Source organism: Anopheles merus, chromosome 2L, assembly GCF_017562075.2.
Source record: "Anopheles merus strain MAF chromosome 2L, AmerM5.1, whole genome shotgun sequence".
In the NCBI taxonomy this organism is placed as follows: domain Eukaryota; kingdom Metazoa; phylum Arthropoda; class Insecta; order Diptera; family Culicidae; genus Anopheles; species Anopheles merus.
Genome location: NC_054083.1, coordinates 17,099,361 through 17,112,597, shown reverse-complemented (window position 1 = coordinate 17,112,597; position 13,237 = coordinate 17,099,361).

The window sequence follows — 13,237 nt, the reverse complement described above, 5'->3', positions numbered from 1 at the left end:
GTCGGTAGCTTGTGCACAACGTGATGACAATTCTCAAAATGGCACCAGAAAAAACGCTTCACTCTGACGTTTCAACTGTTACAATAAGCTTAAACTCTGCAATATCGCTTGCTCTTTAAGCCAGTTTTAAGCCTGCTCTTTAAGCTTGTAGGAACTCGAAAAAGGCTAACAATCTGCTCGAAAATGTCACTTGGGTTGTTTCATATAAGAATTAGAGTGACATTTTGATATGATTGCGTAGCTTACTGTTGTGTCCGCACAAATAAGACATGATACGTGTTGTACGGCACACACAGAATATGTGTTTTATTCCTACTCTTTGGTATGGTAATAAATAAACACGTATATAAATAGAAACGCACACACACACGCAATGCGGGAAGAGGACGACTGGTCCTGCTCGCGCCGCGATCCTCACTGAGGGCGGTGGCAACGCTCATCGGATGCGATTTTATCGGACGTGATTTATATGGGATTTGACAGATAACGTCGCACGTGCGATTTCGTCGTCCGACGTCTGTCAAATCCCATATAAATCTCGTCCGATAAAATCGCATCCGATTAGCGTTGCCACCGCCCTGAGGACGTCACAGGATGACAGCCCTGCTGTCAACAGTGAGCCCTCAGGATGAGGCAGCGGTCTGTCCACAACACTTACCAATAAAAATATTGTTCTAATTTGATTAAAACATATATTTGATTAAAACATATTTAAAAAAAATTGTTAATTTGTTAAGCTAAGCTATTTACTTTCCTGTAGTTTGGAAGCAAGCAGACAAGGTGCATTTACTTCCATTGTGGCTAGGTGCCATCCATTTTAGGCTACATCCTGGGTTTCAAAATGGGTAGTAATTGTTCGTCGGAGGCCTTGTATCGACTTTCTACCTTCTTTGCTTTAGCGATATGGTTTTCATCAGCCCCAGTACAATAGCTTCCACTATTTTGTTCTGATCGCCGTAGAACTCAGGTGTCCTTTTTCGAAGTGCAGGGAATTTATCGATGCCTATCATCAAAGCTGCATTTAAATCATTCCTGCACTGAGCTATCGTAATCTTGAAGTAACCTAAATGAAATGTACAATGAAAATGTCAATGTACAGTTTGAAATCATTTAATTCTTAACATTAAGAATAAACAGATACGCTACAATACGCTGCATTTACATCCATAGTTTGTCGAATGTTAATTGGAAACAAAAAGTTCAACTGTTGCTGCTACGTCCTCAAACCATTCCGGTGTTTTGAAGTTAACTTCAATCGATCAGAGTATGACTTTACAAGCATAGCGTTGTTTATAGAGCACCGTTAAAAGGTTTGATGACTTTAGCAATGTTCATCATAACCTGCGTTTTTATAAAAAGAAATCCCTGCAATATCCACAAAATCACTGGAAATAGAGCAACATAAACGATGTATCAGAGCACTAACTCAAACTTTGAATATTCATCAATACATCAATCGTTTTGTGATTGTAAAACGTTATCAACCTTAGCGTTAAATTACATAAACCCGGTTTAATATTGACTCATTAGCTTGAGAATGTTAGAAGCACGCCATCGCCATCATGCTGTGACAACAGACACTGTTTGATGAGAGAGGTACAGAAAAAAAAGTTAAGTGTATCTTTACGTCCCATTTGAATAACAAATGTCTGCTTATAAAAACATTTAGAGGTGCAATTATGGCCAGTTGCACTCATGTGACGTTAGTACAACGAGTGTATATGGAGCGAAAACGCTAAGGGAAGTTTTAAATTATTCAAGCAAATATGTACGATTGCTTGCAGTTGTGTTTCTTGGTATGGTTGATAATATTAGCACATACAAAAATTAAAATGTGAAACGTAACAAGTTGTTGCGAATGACCTTTTACTTCGAGAATTGGGGAAATTGCATAAAAAAAAGTTGTATATACATATGAACATACATATAAGAACATGGATCTGGCTATCCTGCTAAAGGTAATCAATAAGTTACTGATAGCCCAGTTAATTAGTGGTATAGGACAGGCCCTGGCCGTCAACGGTCAAAGCGCGGAGGACGGAGGACGGAAGCGCGGAGGAAGCGCGTCAAAGAAGAAGAACATATCAACAATCACATTCTGTGACTTCTTGTTAGCTTCTAAAACAAAATCTTCATGCTACTGAAAAAACTTCCAAACCTCTGTCCTTCTTCTTCTGCTTCTATTTGGCGTAACGTGCTACGCGGACATGCCGGCCTATACAGGCTTTCGAGACTTAATTCATTACCACGTTGCCAGATAGTCAAATCCTTGCTACGGGAGGGCGATCCATTCTGGGCTTGAACCCATGACGGGCATGTTATTGAGTCGTTCGATTTGACGACTGTACCACGGGACCGCCCCAACCTCTGTCCATGTTCTGCAAATAAAGTAATCTAAAAATGAAATGAAATGAAACATCAGGTACTACTCGCAAGGCAAGGTAATTGAACTTCGTTTGATTCGTAATTGCAATAGTCAAAAAATAAAGTTCTGGATACAGCTCGTCATTGTTGGAAAACAATTTGTCTCGCAAGAAATTACTTTCTATTCCACGACTCGATGTAAATAGTTTTGCAGACACCGGACGGTGGTAAGACAAACAACCACAAATACATCAGGTATATCCTTCCTAGCCAACTCCAGGGTTGAAATCGGGGAAGCAACAATTGAAACTTTTATGACCGGAAAAGTGCTTGAACACTAAGACTCTTTTGGTACATGGTATCATGCGATGCGAAGAACTGATAACTGGATGAAAGTAGTGAAGAGAGCATATTTTGTAGAAAAAAATATATGTAGTTTATGATTCGTCGCATACGAACGTCACATTCCTGGTGCAATTGATTGCGGTTGTTTGAAAGTGCTTGCCAAAATAAAACCCAAAGTAAATTAGCTTTGTTTATTTCTAACGCGTGGTTGAAAACTTCCGGTGGATACCAAAAAAGGAACCCGCGCACTTCCGCGCACGTGGCTCGTGAAGGTACGAGCCCCTGAAGATAACAAAGTCAATGTCCGGTTACATTGTGGTACCGTAAACGCTTCTATCGCCGGTGGTGTCCCGCGCTGATCTGTCGCCAAAAGCGGATCGGGTTTGTTTGCGCGGGAGTGGAAAAGTTTCGTTATTTTCCTGCTGTCTGCAGCCTCACCCCATAAGCTGTCCGTGCCATCCACTGCATCCGTGCCCGTAGTTTCCACATGCACCAGCAGTCAGCACCAGCAGCAGCACCCCGGCAGATTGATATTGTAGCAGATAAAACAACAATCCTCGAAGCACTTGTCGGAAATTGGACTCGTTTCGCTTTTCCGATAGTTTTCCGAAAACTGTTTACGAGAGCATCTTTCGCCAGCGCGATTGCGCCAATGCCATCCCGGGTGGTGTTCCGGATGCGCCGGAAACAAATAGTAGCAAACAAATAATAAACTTAGAGTTTACTGCTTCCGCTTGATCGCGATTATTTCGTGCTGGTGCTTTTTTGTTGCCGTTGAGAGGGTTTCGAGTTTTGGGTTGCATTCGTAACGCGGCATGTGTGCGTTTGTGTGTATGTGTGTATGTGTGTGTGTGTGTGTGTGTGTGTGTTAGACACCGACAGTATGATTGGATTAGAATTGGACGCAGATCCTGCACTGCTTTTACTGCGAAAGTAGTGCATGATCGTGCCGGCTGCATTCCTGATGGCAAACGGGTACGCCATGGCCATCGGCCACTCGAGAATGAATATCTTACAAACAATTCTCCGCCACCGTGTGCGTAGATGGCATCCAGGAACGCGTGCGGCGTGGTTGGAACGTCGAAATAAACATTGAAGTGGAAATATCGTAAAGGGGACCCACTAGCCGAGAATGCATTCAAGGGTGTTGGATTCGGTATTGGAAAGCTTTCACACAACACGTGACGATTCGTTACGGTCGCGTGTGCTGTGTCTGTGAGTTGCTGGAGTTTCCGCGGCATTGGTGGATTATTTAGTATTTCCCTTTTTTATATCCATTGCAGCTGCAACATCGGGTAACTGTGTTAAGGGTAGGCTTTTAAAACTCCCATATCGAATGGGAAAAAATGTATCCAATGCATAAACACCCAGTGAACCGGTAGACATTCCGACATTCCAGCTGCTCCGAAACCGGCCGTAGATATGTGGTCCGTCCGTCGTTCGTGCTTGTGGCGTTTGTATCCGGTGCACTAGGAATGAAGTGCCGCTTGCAATATGCATCGTTGTCGTTATTTATGGGCACAGGCCCCATTTTCGTTTGCCATCCGTAACCGAAACCGGAAAACCATTCGAATGTGCACTGCACTGTGTCTCGGGGGAGATTCCTTGGGAGAGCTTTTGGTTAGGATTCTGTTTTGAGCGCTTGGCATAGTGGGTAGGCTTTTGGATACCGAAATGGATGGGAAGAATTTCGTAGCGAGTTCACTAAAAGGTCTTTGGTTTATTTTTGTATGCATTCCTACTGCGGGGATATTTTTGGCCATAGGTATAAAACTTTCATGCGAGGCATGTTGAGTGACAGAGTCATCAAATTAAAGGTTATTTTTAATATTGGATGAGTAGCAGATCTAATTGAAGGATAAAATTATCATTATTATTATTTTTTATGTAGCTTTGAGATACTTCATACTTAATACAAAATAGGTATTTGAGACATTGTTTTTCTTCATCTTGACCCATCTGAATCAAGTGTTGTGAAAATATTGATATTTGTAGAGCCCGTAAAGCTCAGCAAAATTAATTTTGTCCTGTGGTGTTATTCTTATGCATAGTAAGGCTGATTCACTTTTGCATTTCATTTAGTTCAATTATTCCCATTAATTACAAATTCCCAATGTACCACTCTGCTGTGACAAAAAATTTCAGGAGCTTTTATCACTAGCCCAAACACCACAATACTTTATGAAAGTGGGCAATTACCTCTCGATCATGTTGTAGTCCTTAAAATAGTAAACCTAGCTGGCAGACTCATTGAAAAAGGAATCGAAGCAAATTCTTTTGTAGATAGAGCCAACAAGGTGTTAAAATAACTAACATTTACAGGGTTTCACACTTTATCTCAAGACCACGGAACCCCTTCCCGAATCTGTCTTAGCCAATGCCAAGACTGCGGACGCAATGCTGAATCTGCGGCACATTTCTCGAACACACTGGTCCGCACCGAGGACATGCGGTTGAATATTTTTTACACGGATAACCTTTGTGTACATCAGTGTACTGAAAACAGTCAATTATTTTTTCGTGTTTTTACCAAAAAAGATTATTTAAACAGTTCAAACTACTTTCTTAACACTTGTAAATATTTTAATTAAACAAATATGCATTCACTCATTTTATTAAATTGTCTTTTTTTTGGTAAAAAAAACGAAAAGGATAATTGAGTGTTTCTACTACACTGATGTACACAAAGGTTATCCGTGTAAAAAAAAATTCGACCGCATGTCCTCGGCGCGGATCAGTGTGTTCGAGAAATGTGCCGCAGATTCAGCATTGCATCCAATGAATTCAGGTATCATCAACGTTTTCAGGTATCATCAACGTTTTCAAGCATCATACCGCAGACAAATTCGGGAAGGGGTCCCGCGGTCTTGAGATACAGGGTTTCACACTTTATCTCAAGACCGCGGGACCCCTTTCCGAATCTGTCTTAGCCAAAGCCAAGACTGCGGTATGATGCTTGAAAACGTTGATGATACCTGAATTCATCGGATGCAATGCTGAATCTGCGGCACATTTCTCGAATACACTGGTCCGCGCCGAGGACATGCGGTCGAATATTTTTTTTACACGGATAACCTTTGTGTACATCTGTGCAGTAGAAACACTCAATTATCCTTTTCGTTTTTTACCAAAAAAAGACAATTTAATAAAATGAGTGAATGCATATTTGTTTAATTAAAATATTTACAAGTGTTAAGAAAGTAGTTTGAACTGTTTAAATAATCTTGTTTGGTGAAAACACGAAAAAATAATTGACTTTTTTCAGTACACTGATGTACACAAAGGTTATCCGTGTAAAAAAATATTCGACCGCATGTCCTCGGCGCGGACCAGTGTGTTCGAGAAATGTGCCGCAGATTCAGCATTGCGTCCGATGAATTCAGATATCATCAACGTTTTCAAGCATCATACCGCAGTCTTGGCTTTGGCTAGGACAGATTCGGGAAGGGGTCCCGTGGTCTTGAGATAAAGTGTGAAACCCTGTAACAGCATGTCCAACATAGCTAAACTCACAAGCTACAAAACTATCAAATGCTCATCGCCAACAAATATAAAATATATAATAAAAATTATACTGATGGCTCGGTCTACAATAGTTCTGCTGGCTGTGGCATAACATTGCCAAATGCTCGCTGTAGTATTAAGCTTCCGGAGAATACATCAATATTCTGAGCAGAGGCTATTGCTATTATGATAGCAATTGAAGACGCAACCGTAAATGACAGACCTAACGTTATTTTCACAGAGAGCGCTAGTGTTCTGAAAGCATTATAGAAAGGATCCTTACGAAACCCCTACATACAAACTATCGAATCACTATCAAAAGACAGATCAATCGAATTCTGTTGGATACCAGGACATAAAGGTATCGCAGGAAATGAAGTAGCTGACCGTCTTGCGAATGAAGGTAGAATGATCAAATATCATGTAGATGGACCTATCTCCAAAAGTGATGCATCCTTGTGGTGGAAAGGATCAATAAATCAGAGCTGGCAAAACATTTGGAACAAATCACCCATTACCAACCTTAAAAAAATAAAACAAACTACGGCACCTTAGAACGATCCACTAGATCACAGCGATCAAAAAGTGTATTGGCACGATATCGACCTCGTGCGGATTTTACCAAGCGAATGTTATGAAAACAACGAGCTGTCAAGGAATGCTCGAATAATTTATTATGAAAACATCAGATGGCGCTGCTGGACAGACAAGGGCAGAAAGATAACCCTTAATATAAGACAACTATATTAGCGATTTTAGGGCCAATTAGAATTAAGTTCGGCTAAGGTCGTTAAGCAGGGTCAAACGGGTTCAACATAGATCAGCCGTTGAACAAAAAGGCGCCTTCGAGGCAGTAGCAAAAGTCAAGCGACAGAAGACAGACTAATTTTTAAACTGTGCAATAAAGTCAAAATAGGCCAGTTCTAGAAAAGTACCCAGCTACTCCAGTATATGAGTAACAGTAACAACACGTAACAACAGAGTGGTAACAAGATAGAGAATTGGACGCACCGACTTACGCATACCTACAAACTAAAAAAGGAATCACCTTTAATTTTGTGGATGTGATACTACGGTAGAACACATTTTAATAGATTGTCTTGGATATGCCGCTGAAAGGAAAAACACACAAACTTGGAGAGCATTTGGACATTGTACTTTCAAACAATGACAATGAAATTGAAAAGCTTATGAATTTTTTAAAGGACACTAATCTCTACAAAAAAGTGTAAAAAATATGGATAAAAATATATTTATAAAATAGTTTAAATGAAAAAGCATTAGCAGAATTAACAAACATTTTCACCTTTCACCATTACCATAAGAACTCTAAACTAAAACTACTAAAACTGAATAAAACTAAAGAACTAAAAAATAAGAAAGTTTTTTCTTCATGAACTTTTAATTCTTTTTTTATCTCAACTAGTATTAGTAGTTTCTCAATTGTGAATTACGAGAAGCGAATGCTAAAAAGCCTCTTAAAAAAAACAACAACAATTAATTACAAGTTGGTATAACTTGTAATTAATGTAAATGCGTACTGACATTGTACACATCGCAAAATAAAATATGATAATGATTTAATTTTAGGGATAGATTCTCGTTAACCGTCTTTGCAAACGGTTCTGAATTTAATTTTACAAATATTAAAAGGTAGTCGGCTTTAACACACTTAACTTAGTTTACTTTTCTCGTCCCTTCTAACTAGGTATGGCTTCAATTAGAATCGTATAAACTTTCTCTCTTTTCTTGTCTATCGTCGTATCTAGTGTTGCCTGTTGGATTTCCTTAACATTCGGCAGATTTCAAATACTCTATTTTCGCCCGGCCAGTGCAGCCAGTGCGTATGTCAGGGGCGTCGAACGATTTCGTCACAACATTGATATTGATTTTAAGTGATGGTAATTTATTGTTTTCTTTGCTATAGTGTATGTTAATGCGCTTTTAACATACCCATCGGAAATACTTCTATGATCGTATTTGCAACTTCATTGACTTATTTCAATCCGGTGATCAGATGAGATCCTAAATTTCATTCCAAACTCCCTATCACATTTGGGAGTTTGGAATGAAATTGAAACATCAAATGGCGACCGATTTTACATAAGAAAAAATGAATTGGTCCACCCCCAATGCAGATTCTGTCAAGGAAGATAATTCCACTTTCAAGGTGTAAAACGGTATTTTTTTAGAAAGAAACACGTAAAGCAGTTTCGAAAGTGTCTTTGTAAAACAACTCCTTCGGTAAATAAATATTATTTTAAATAGAAAGATATATTTTACATCAATATATGTTCCGCTAATCCAAGCGTGTAGGGATTTTGCGGATTTTGCTACCAAATGTGGTCGACGACAGATGAATTCCGCAATTATTCCTGTAATGTATTAGGGTCTATTCTTGTAACTAGTTACTCTACGTAGTTAACTGGTTATTTTTTGTGGCTGGAGTTTGAAAATAAGTTGGAGTAGCTTAACAGTTTTCTATTTTACATTCACGCTCTAGTCTAGACTTCAGAAATACGGCTGCACTAAACAGTTCTTCCGAGAACAAGAAAAATATCCTTTCTTTAAGCTTGGCTGTGAAATTTGGCTTTATATCTAAGTATAGCTCTACATAACAAGTATACAGTATACCGTAAAGTTAATAAGCAGATGCATCGTTGACAATTTTATCCAGATAATATTTTGGAACTGCCCTTCGACTAACATTTATCCTTTTCATGCAAATAATAATAAATTGCTGGAACTTCGTTTCATCCTTTGTTTTTCATCGAAATTAGCTTATTTGGGTATCTGGTCTAGTTCATGACGAATTTATGAAACCCTAAGTACTGATGTAAATATTAAAGAAAAGCTTTTTGATTATAAACATAGATATTTTATATTGATCGAGATTGTCACAATTCTTTTTTTGATGCTTGGAGAGAGTTTCTAGAGGAAAATAGTCATCTAATAATTTGTGTTTAATACATAATTTATCTTGATAAAAATTGATAAAAATATCTTGTAAATAAACCTAAACTTTTCCGAGACAACGGCTCCTTGATCTTTGGCACTTTATAAATCCGATGCCGACGGTAACCAAAGCCGTCTCATAAACACACTATTACAGCCTTTCACGTCAAGCATGCACCCGATTCCTACCTCAACTCGTGTGGTGTGGGTTTGTGGTTGTTACTTCCGCAAATTTCCTACTACCTTCCGCAACAGTAGTTCATCGTGCATCTACAACGTACAACGCTTCCATACCTCTGGGCACAATGAGCACACACACATCATCGCGTTAAAGGTTGCAGCGCGTAAACGTTGGTGAAAATCTTTGATCGAATTCTGACCACGTTACCATCATCGTCAGCGATATGTGCTTGAAGATGGGAGAATGGTACCGCAACGAGCTAGCCGAGCCACCCGCCGTGTTGGTAGCGGCAATGCATATTTCATGCAGCATCGTAGGATATCATCGTCTTGCAAACTCGGCTCATCGGCGCCCGATCGGCGCTCATCAGGACGATAAAAATAAATTGATCTCCATTCGGCAATATCGAAGCGAGTGCCAATATCTAACACACCGAAACCTTAGTCGCTTTCCAGCTGCCCGGTCGGGTGCTGCGTACTCACGCACGTAGCCCGTCGTCATTCTGCGACGGCTCGGTGGACGAGTCCTTGAGGGACAGTTAATGCAATGGACATCCGGGTACGAAGCGGCCGGCGCTCGAACCAGAGCGGCCGGGTGGGCAATCTTGAACAGGAAAGATGGGTGGTCAGGATTCGAGCGCATATCCTGATCGCCCGGAATGCTTGAACCGGATCAAGGATGCGGCTGAATATCAGCGGCAGACACAAAACTTCCAGTGATTGTACCGAAGCTAATGCAGAAGCTCTCGAAGCGGTCCCGAAGGAGGCAAGGGATGATGCTGAAGGTTTCGCTCTTTGTGGGCGAAAGAGCGTGTGTATGTGTGTGTGTGAAATGGATGATGATGCTTTCTAAATCAAGATGCCTTTCCATTGCCACCATTGCCAAGCCACGTCCGTGGCTTTTCTGTCGACGGCAAACGTTTCGATACGGCGTGTGTGTCAAGATCGAACACAGCACGGGTCGAGGACGATCAACACCGGCGACACGCTCGATGGCGTAGTGGTTGGCCGTGCTGATGGGAACTTTGGCCACATGGGGCCGCTGGAGGAAATACCCATCCATATAACGTTGTACATATATATTTCTGCACATTTTCAATTGATAGGGAAAGCTTTATTCTCGGTTTCATAAAATCCGTCCGTCCGGTTTTGGGGTACGATGTACGGTGATGGCTTGGATGGCTTAACAAGCTCACCCGCGAGGGACTTTAATACCAGGACGACCGAGCGAGGGGGGGGGGGGTTCTTTCCTGTACTTGCAGCCCTACCTTCCTACCGTTCGACACGGGGAGAAAATCTCACAATGATGCAGGATAACGGATGCACGAAACGAAAGCTCTGCCAACGGGTACACCATTATCCTTCGGAGTGTGGGTAGGTGGGTGTTTGGATCGGCCGGCATTTGGCCTTGGTGTCTGATGTGTTCTTTCTGCTCGTACGTAAGAACCACCTCCACCCAAACCAAACAACTAGCCTGCTCGATCGGTATTATGTAGGATTACTGGAGTGTGGAATATAAATTTGCTGATTCGAAAGTTGCCAGCTGATATCGCGCTGCCTTGCGGAAGCGTGCACTGCGGACCAGCTAGAGACGATGAATGGCTATAGAAACAGAGAGTATCTGTTCCGTTTCGCTATTCTTCTCGAGCACTCAACACTTGATTTTCTTAATATTCACTTTGAAGGGTTGGGAGCGACAGTGTGTTTGGCGCGTAAGGTGGTAGTGGTTGGTACGTATCTCGTCGATTCGTTAGGGTACACGCATCTACGTAAAATGGTGGAAAACGATTTCGATATGCAAAAAAGGGACTAGACAGTTTGTTGAGCGAAAATTGTTCGCACTTGTTTAGGAATCAAATTTAGATGAAATTTAAACGTCGGAATTCGGGTAGTTTCTAGATTCAACAAAATTGTTTAACATTTTGTTTGTTGGTGCAAATATACATTTTTTTACCGTTTTCCACTAACAAAAGGATCTATACAACTGGTTTACATATATTCGATTCGATTTAAATTGGTTGAAAATAGGCCAGCATATATGCATTATTCACACACATGTAGTGTTATCGATAAAACAGATCGAGTTATCGATAAAACGGTCAACTCGATGAGATAGCTTCGAGTTTGATATCCATAAAAGAATATTTATTATGAGTTGAGAATGTTTGTTGAGACTGCAACATTTTAAATTTTTTAACATTAACTTAAACCTTTTTTATAAATATTTAGAGTACTTTATTTATTTACAGTGCAGCGCAGATTATCCGGGATTATCAGGACTTGCCCTCGCCCAGATATTCGAATATCACGGATAATGAATCAAATGATATATTTAATAACAAATTCCTTGTATTTTTTGGAAATAAATCGTATGTTTTGATAAAATTTGCCCAGTTTTTATTAACTACATGTTTTCCAATGAGAATATTTGAAATTTTCAATGAATAATATTGTTTTTTGTTATGCCCATGAGCTATGATAACCGATTTTTTAAATATCTTCCTCAGAACGCAATGTCACCATTGTATTGAACTGTCATTTCTCAACAGCCGTATAGCCGTACCCGTACCCGTATAAACGGCGCTCAACTGTATTTATCTATTTATTTTATTGATTTCAAGCTTAGATCATCTATCAAATTACTTCCTACATGATACATCTAAATCGAACATAACTTTGATAACTAACATAACTAACAATTCACCACCCAAATTAAAAATAAATAACTTAAGAAATTAATGAAAAATAAGAACAATGTTAATAAAGGCCTCTATTCTACTAATTACATATATTTTGTTGTAAAGATGACCCGGTCTCATGGTTAGGCGGTCTCATGGTACAGTCGTCAACTCGTACGACTTAATAACATGCCCGTCATGGGTTCAAGCCCCAAATAGACCGTGCCGCCATACGTAGGACTGACTATCCTGCTATGGGGGGAAATCAATAAGTCACTGAAAGCCAACCCCACAAGTGGGTTGGTAGGCCTTGACCGGCATCGGTTGTTGAGCCAAAGAAGAAGAAGAAAGATGACCAGACAATACTCGCAAACTCAACTACAGGACGGATGAATGTACAATACAATGATTTTAAACAAGATGAGTTTCGTGATTTTTTGGACACCAAAGTAGCGCTGAGTTTTGGTGACTACACTTGCATGGTGGTTTGTTAAGTTAGCTTGCTTTTGTTGTAGTTTACTTTGATAGAGGCTTTGAACCGATTGGTCCCATTCACCTCCTTTAATTGGTAGATCAATGCTAATCTTAAAATATGAGCTGGTGACCACTCTCTTTCTTTCATGTTCTCATTCAATTTTTCCTCTTCTCTTCATACCAAGTTTTTCATTGAATATTAGTGAGAATAAGTGTCACCCACCAATCGTCACCATCATCACACTTTAATTATTTTTATTACTTGCGAAAAAATTTCATGATTTTTTTATCAATCTTCAATGTTTTATGAATATTTCTACTACTTTGCAATTGTTTAATTCTCACTACTCCTCCTGCACTCCAAAAAAGTTGGTTTTTCCATACCATAGGAATTTACTTACTCACTCAAGTAAAGGAATAACTCATACTAGTGCATCAACTTTTTTTTAACCCATCACTAGTATGTACATTGCACAGCTATTCAAGCAATAGTACTTTTGATAATCTTTCGGTGTTATCATTAACAGCGTTTATCAATTTTATAGCGTTTTATCGATTCGCCTTGGTACGAATGGCCACAATGAGTGGTGCAAATATCAGATAACGACATTTTACGAGTTCTGGTTAATTTCATAACCTAATCGAGAAAGACAGTCGATATAAGCCCAAATAGCGCTAAGTTCCGGTCTCATGGTACAGTCGTGTTTGATGCCGGTACATGTACATGTTCCGGTGCC